Source organism: Phyllobates terribilis, unplaced genomic scaffold (genome assembly GCF_046119375.1).
Source record: "Phyllobates terribilis strain yellow unplaced genomic scaffold, ASM4611937v1 Scaffold_3__8_contigs__length_932513732, whole genome shotgun sequence".
Classification (NCBI taxonomy): domain Eukaryota; kingdom Metazoa; phylum Chordata; class Amphibia; order Anura; family Dendrobatidae; genus Phyllobates; species Phyllobates terribilis.
The window spans coordinates 704,300,834-704,308,319 of record NW_027362763.1 but is presented as its reverse complement, the minus strand read 5'-3'; positions in this window follow the sequence as shown (position 1 = coordinate 704,308,319).

The following is a 7,486-nucleotide window of genomic DNA, read 5'->3' as shown; positions in this document are numbered from 1 at the left end:
AGCCCAAATATTTTTTCAGAGGTAGATGCAGAAAAAAATTATATTCAGTTTGCAACCTGATGGAGGTCAGTATAGATGGACTAATAGACCAAGTCCCACACACTGCTAGAAGGCCAAATATTTTTTCAGAGCTAGATGCAGAAAAATATTATATTCAATTTGCAACCTGATGGAGGTCAGTATAGATGGACTAATAGAACAAGTCCCACACATAGCTAGAAGCCCAAATATTTTTTCAGAGGTAGATGCAGAAAAAAATTATATTCAGTTTGCAACCTGATGGAGGTCAGTATAGATGGACTAATAGAACAAGTCCCACACACTGCTAGAAGGCCAAATATTTTTTCAGAGCTAGATGCAGAAAAATATTATATTCAATTTGCAACCTGATGGAGGTCAGTATAGATGGACTAATAGAATGATGCTGAGCCCAAAAGGTTTTACTTCACTAGGTGCAGTAAAAAAATTGGTATTCTATACACAGGTGGTGTAGCTTGCAACACAGATAGGCTACTCCACTGACTAACACACTCTGCAATAGGCCAAAAAGGATTAGCTTTGCTAGATTTAGCCAAATGCTGTGAAAAAAACTTGCACAGCACTGGCACAGACCTGCCTGGCAAAAACTGATAGGAACTGATGTAACTTAGTCCTGAAAAGGACTGCAATTACAATTAGTCTTTACTCCCACAATCTATCTATTTAAGAGCACAGACCTGCCTGATAAAAGTCGTAGGAAATGCTGTAACCTAGTCCTTAAAAGCAGGGTATTATTCCTAAAAAGATCTTTGATGGCCTATGCACTAAATTTCCAGTGACCCCAACATTTTATCTGCTACCTAAGGTCCATAAGAGCCTTGTGGACCCCCCGGGGCGTCCCATTGTCTCTGGCATTGGAGGGCTGTGTGATCCAGTTTGTAAGTTCATTGAATACTATCTTCATCCACTGGTGGAGACGCTGCCCTCCTATGTCAGGGACACTGGTGACGTCCTGAGAAAAATAGAGGGTTTGCATTTGGACACGGATATGACCCTGGTGGCTATTGATGTGGAGTCACTCTATACGAGCATAGGTCATGAGGATGGCTTACGAGCCGTTGAGTTCTTTCTGGAGTCTAGTGATTTAAATGCCCCACTTCGTGCACTGTTGATGGAATTATTACAATTTATATTGACTCATAATTTTTTCATTTTCAAAGATAGTTTTTTTTTACAGAAACGCGGCACTGCGATGGGCGCGGCGTGTGCCCCATCGTACGCTAATCTCTTCCTCGGCTATTGGGAGAGGGAGATTTTCGAGGATGGGGTGGGCGCCGCCTCCCATGCGCAGTGCTGGTATAGATACATTGACGATATTTTTTCTATCTGGCAGGGTCCCGAGCCTGAGCTACATGAGTTTATCTCCTCTTTAAATCATAACGATCGGAACATCAAACTCACATATAAGTACAATCGGAGTGAAATTGAATTCTTGGACATTAGGATCATTGTCCAGCAGGATGGCAGGATGGAGACCGACGTCTTCCGTAAGGAGACGTCGGTCAACTCTCTGTTGCATGCTACTTCAGCACATACTTCATCTACCATCCGGGCCATTCCTGTAGGACAATATCTAAGAATGAAACGTATTTGCTCTTCAGAGGTGGCTTTTGAGGCTAAGGCTCGGGACCTTAACCATAGATTTCGGGACCGTGGATACAGTGCACGAAGTATCAAAAGGGGCTACAGACGTGCAAGGAGGACTCCACGAGTCTCCCTCCTAGTAAATACAACAAAAAAAACAGGAGGAGAGAGACTCTCCCATCAGATTTATTTCCACCTACAATAATCGGTGGCGGGAAATACGTGAGATCCTATCTAGACACTGGCCCATATTAAAAACGGAACCGATACTTAATCAAATCTTACCTGAGAGACCATTAATGACAGCAAGGCGGGGTAAAAGTTTAAAAGACTCTTTGGTAAGAAGCCACTATGTCGCCCCTTCAACTACTCTGTTTGGAGTTGGAAAACCAAAGTGGGGTTGCTATCCATGTGGTTCCTGCTTGGCCTGCAGGAATATAGAGAGGGCCATGACATTTTCATCCACGGATGGCGTACGGAACTTTAAGATTACCCGTCATATTTCCTGTAGCTCCACGCATATTATTTATATGGCCCGATGTCCTTGCAATTTGAGTTATGTGGGGCTCACATCTAGGGAATTTCGGGTTCGAGTGAGAGAACACGTGCGAGCTATATTGGCGGCACGTGAGGTCTCTGATTTAGCGCTACTGAAGACTATCCCGCGGCACTTCAAGCTGCGCCACAACTGTGACCCCTCTTGCCTCAAATTTAGAGGCATCGATCAGATACACCTCGGTAGTCGGGGTGGGGACCACAAGCGTATTTTGGCGCAGCTGGAGTGCCGCTGGATAGCTGTCCTGGACACTGTGACCCCTAGGGGTCTCAATGAGCTCAATAGTTTTGCTCCTTATTTGTAGATTGATCTTTTTTCTCTCTCCCCTTTTTATGTGTGGATTTTAAATTATTATTTGTTTCATTGTTTTTTTCAGTATATTTGCTTTTTGGGTACATACTTGGACCATAATTGGACTGATCTCAACTTTATCTGGACATACCCTTCTTAGTATGGATGAAATGAATTCCCTACATGTTGAATCTTGGATACCATCAACATAATATGATCTACACTAAAAAGCCCCATTGAAGATATATATTTTTATTTAAATTCTTCTGATTACGAGATGTGGGTATTAGAATATTCTGGACGGATAACTTATGATGGCTATTTTCATTTTGGTATGTCTTGAAGGCACATACAATGGGTGTCCACGCTGTGCTTATATATATTGTTATCGGGTGTATGGCCTGTATGTATCATTATACTTGCCCAGTTGTTATTCCCTTCTTACGTTGTCTACTGCTGAGCTGCGCGTGCGCAGGCCCGCCCCGGCCCGTCGCGTCATCAAGGCTTCCGTATGATGGGGAGGTGGGCCTTTGACGTCACTGGAACGCATTGTTCCGGCCCACGGCCCCGACAGGAAATGGCCGGATATGACGCGTCTCGGGGGGGCGGTAACTCTCGCACGCGCTGCATACACCGGCATTGACACCGGCATCCTAATTATTCTGGGCATTTAAAAATGGCGATCCACACGCTCTATCACAGCCTCCAGAAGAAGCAACACGCGAAACGCGCGTCGGGGCTTCAGTGCGGCATAGGGGCTACTACACAGATGGGTGAGTCATTTAGGAGTTTGCATCATATGACCTGCATTAACTCTATGGCACATAACCTTATGGGGTAGTCCATTATGTACAGCTCACACTATCCTTCATTCCATTTGAAGGAGGATGATGTTCTTAGCCACATATAATTATATTGTACTTTTTTGATTACAGAATTTGCATATTGTGGCTTACCTCTCTCATATGTTTGGACCTTGGTATCCTACACATATAGATTTTTGTTGCTGTGGATTGAGGACTCGCGATATATATTTCTTTAGTGTCTCTATATATATTTTTTTACATTTCTTGAATGACACCATCTGAACCCAGATCTATTTGCCAAACTGATTTCGTGTGATTCTTACCCCAAGGGATCTATTTACTGTTTTAAGCAAATTGTGTGTGTTTTTCTTTTTATATTGCAATTTAATAAAATTTATATTTTAGTAACTCTTTTGTCTTGTGGGATTTATACTCCATTCATTTGTAGGAGATGTAGTCCTTAAAAGGACTGCAATCACAACTATTCCCTACTCCCAAGCTATCTGTAGATTTGTGCGAAAATTGGCTTGAAATTAACAAGGTATAGCGCACACAGCAACAGCGGTGCCGTCTAACACGCAGCTGCAGCAGTGAGAAAATGATGGCGACGTGGAAAATGGCTGGGTCTTATAGGGCAAGGACATGTGACATACACTGCCAATGACACATGCCCTTGCTTGTGTGAAAAAAAGCACTTCGCTCCGTGTGTGCGCTGCTGATAGGCTGACAGATTGCACCTCCCCACGGTAAATGCGGGAAAGAGAAAAAAAAAATGGAGATCTTCATTATTCCTGCAGAGATCCATCCCCTGCCCCTCCCCCCGCCCCGCTGTACACTCAAACTGCGTATTAACATTAATTTTCATCATTACTGAGAAAAAATCCAGTTATGATTTTAGTGCACGAACAGTTATCGAACATAACCTCGAACAGCCGAATTTTTTTCAAATCGTTCGTGTTCGCCGAACGGCTCGAACACCTCCCAAAACAGCTCGAATTTGAGATTGGCGAACAGTTCGAGTCGAACAACGCTCATCTCTAGTCCGCACATGTTTCCACATATTTGTGGTATTGAGGTTGCTGACACTTTTCCCTCTTTTCACCTTCTGGTTACACAGCTTGCATTTGACAAAGCAAATGTCATCTGAAACTGTGTCAAAAAAGGACCAGGCACTGCAAGTCTTTGGAGCGCCCGCTTTGGTTTTTGGAAGAGCCATGCTCCTAATGGGTGCCGAAGTGGAGGCTACAGGCAACCAAGTCTGCCCCCTCCCTCTCCCTCCTTTTTGGGCCGTTCGGGGAATCTCTTCCTCAGAGCTGCTCCCACCACCTTCCTGTCCCTCACGCCATGATGGGTCAAGGACCTCATCATCTACACCACCCTCTTCAAACAACTGCTTCTCCTGGGTAGTCTCGACAGCAAAGTACGCAACAGAAAGTGGCACCTGAGTCTCATCATCACCAGATGCGTACTGAGGTGTGCTGCTGACCATAGGCACTGACCCACCCGCCTCTTCAGATTCAGAGAGACTAAACGGTTGCGCATCACTGCATACTACCTCTTCTTCAAATTCTCGAATTCTGCTTGGCTGGCTCCCTCTTTCCAAGCCAAGAGATTCAGAGAACAGAAGTAGATATGGCTCCTGTCCAGGGCTCGCTGACTGCCTGGGCAATTTGGCAGGTGGTGAAGAGACAGATGGGTGCTCTACAGTGCTCAGGACCTGAGAGGATCTGGAACTAATTGAAGTCGATGTGTTAGCTGCCATCCATCCGACAACGGCTTCAATTTGGTCCTCCTGCAGCAGTGGGGTATGGCTAGCTCCTACAAAGCTGCGCATAAAGGACTTCCCTGGTAAAACTGGGGGATGCTGAGTCACTTGTGCCTGCAGCAGGCACAGAATCCCCACGTCCTCTCCCTGCAGGCACAGAATCCTCACGTCCTCTCCCTGCAGAAACTCCACGCCCACGACCACGGCCACATTCCTTACTCCCTGCCTTCTTCATCTTGGTAGACTGATAAAGCTAGGCAGAAAAGTACTAAGGGCTTAGTGTGCTTATTCCTGAACAGCTCCTAACAGGTATAAGAAATACTAATTTTATAAAGTGTGGACTAGACTTTAATATGAGCTAATGTGGCCTACACAACTGTAAAGTGGAGTGTTTGGTCAACTTTATTTAGGTTTTTTTTGTCACAAAAAGACACTGGATGTGCCCAAAGATGTAATACCGATAGTATCACAAACTTTTTGTAGCTATTACAATGCAGGAAGGTAACCTACAATGCAATAGATGAGGCTACAAAAATAGGCTAATACTAATCTGGCTGGGGCTGCCGGGCACAATGCTGCAGAAAGGCTCCTCTATCTACTCCTATATAGTGTGTTTGGAACCAATGTAGCTGGATATGGATGGAACTTTTTAGGTAAATTCTAAAAAGTTCATTTTTTCTCATTAAACTACACTCTGCAACCCATCTTGACTGAAAAAAACAGAAATGTAGAAATTTTTGCAAATTTATTAAAAAAGAAAAACTGAAATATCATATGGTCATAATTATTCAGACCCTTTGCTCAGACACTCATATTTAAGTCACATGCTGTCCATTTCCTTGTGATCCTCCTTGAGATGATTCTACTCCTTCATTGGAGTCCAGCTGTGTTTAATTAAACTGATAGGACTTAATTTGGAAAGGCACACACCTGTCTATATAAGACCTCACAGCTCACAGTGCATGTCAGACCAAATGAGAATCTTGAGCTCAAAGGAACTGACCAAGGAGCTCAGAGACAGAATTGTGGCAAGGCACAGATCTGGCCAAAGCTATAAAAGACTTTCTGCATTACTCAAGGTTCCTAATAGCACAATGACCTCCATAATCCTTAAATGGAAGAAGTTTGGGACCACCAGAAGTCTTCCTAGACCTGGTCATCCAGCCAAACTGAGCAATCGTGGGAGGAGAGCCTTGGTGAGAGAGGTAAAGAAGAACCCCAAGATCACTGTGGCTGAGCTCCAGAGGTGCAGTTGGGAGATGGGAGAAAGTTCCACAAAGTCAACTATCACTGCAGCCCTCCATCAGTCGGGCCTTTATGACAGAGTGGCCCGACGGAAGCCTCTCCTCAGTGCAAGACATATGAAAGCCTGCATAGAATTTGCTCAAAAACACATGAAGGACTCCCAGACTATGAGAAATTCTCTGGTCTGATGAGACGAAGATAGAACTTTTTGGTGATAACTCTAAGCGGTATGTGTGGAGAAAACCAGGCACTGCTCATCACCTGCCCAATACAATCCTAACAGTGAAACATAGTGGTGGCAGCATCATTATATGGGGGTGTTTTTCACCTGCTGGGACAGGACGACTGGTTGCAATTGAAGGAAACATGAATGCGGCCAAATACAGAGATATCCTGGATGAAAACCTCTTCCAGAGTGCTCTGGACCTCAGACTTGGCCAAAGGTTCACCTTCCAACAAGACAATGACCCTAAGCACACAGTTAAAATAACACAGGAGTGGTTTCAGAACAACTCTGTGACCATACTTGACTGGCCCAGCCAGAGCCCTGACCTAAACCCAATTGAGCATCTCTGGAGAGACCTGAAAATGGCTGTCCACCAATGTTCACCATCTAACCTGACGGAACTGGAGAGGATCTGAAAGGAAGAATGGCAGAGGATCCCCAAATCCAGGTGTGAAAAACGTGTTGCATCATTCCCAAGAAGACTCATGGCTGTACTAACTCAAAAGAGTCTTTCTACTCAATACTGAGCAAAGGGTCTGAATACTTATGACCATGTGATATTTCAGTTTTTCTTTTTTAATAAATTTGAAAAAATTTCTACATTTCTGTTTTTTTTCAGTCAAGATGGGGTGCAGAGTGGACTTTAATGAGAAAAAAATGAACTTTTTAGAATTTACCAAATGGCTGCAATGAAACAAAGAGTAAAACATTTAAAGCGGTCTGAATACTTTCCGTACCCACTGTATATTTATGGATTGTTCAGGAATTTAATCCAGGGTCATCTTGTCTCCCCTAAAGTTGGATTATAGGAAGAGCACAAGTTCCATTGGTGGTCTTTAACTTCATGCCCAAGACGGTTTTATCTCTTAGATTTATCTATATAGAGTCATGTAGAAAAATGTAGAAGGGCTCAAAAATTTGAATTTTTTAAGCAGTTTTCTATGCTGACTGCACCCTCCTCGCTCCATGGCTTT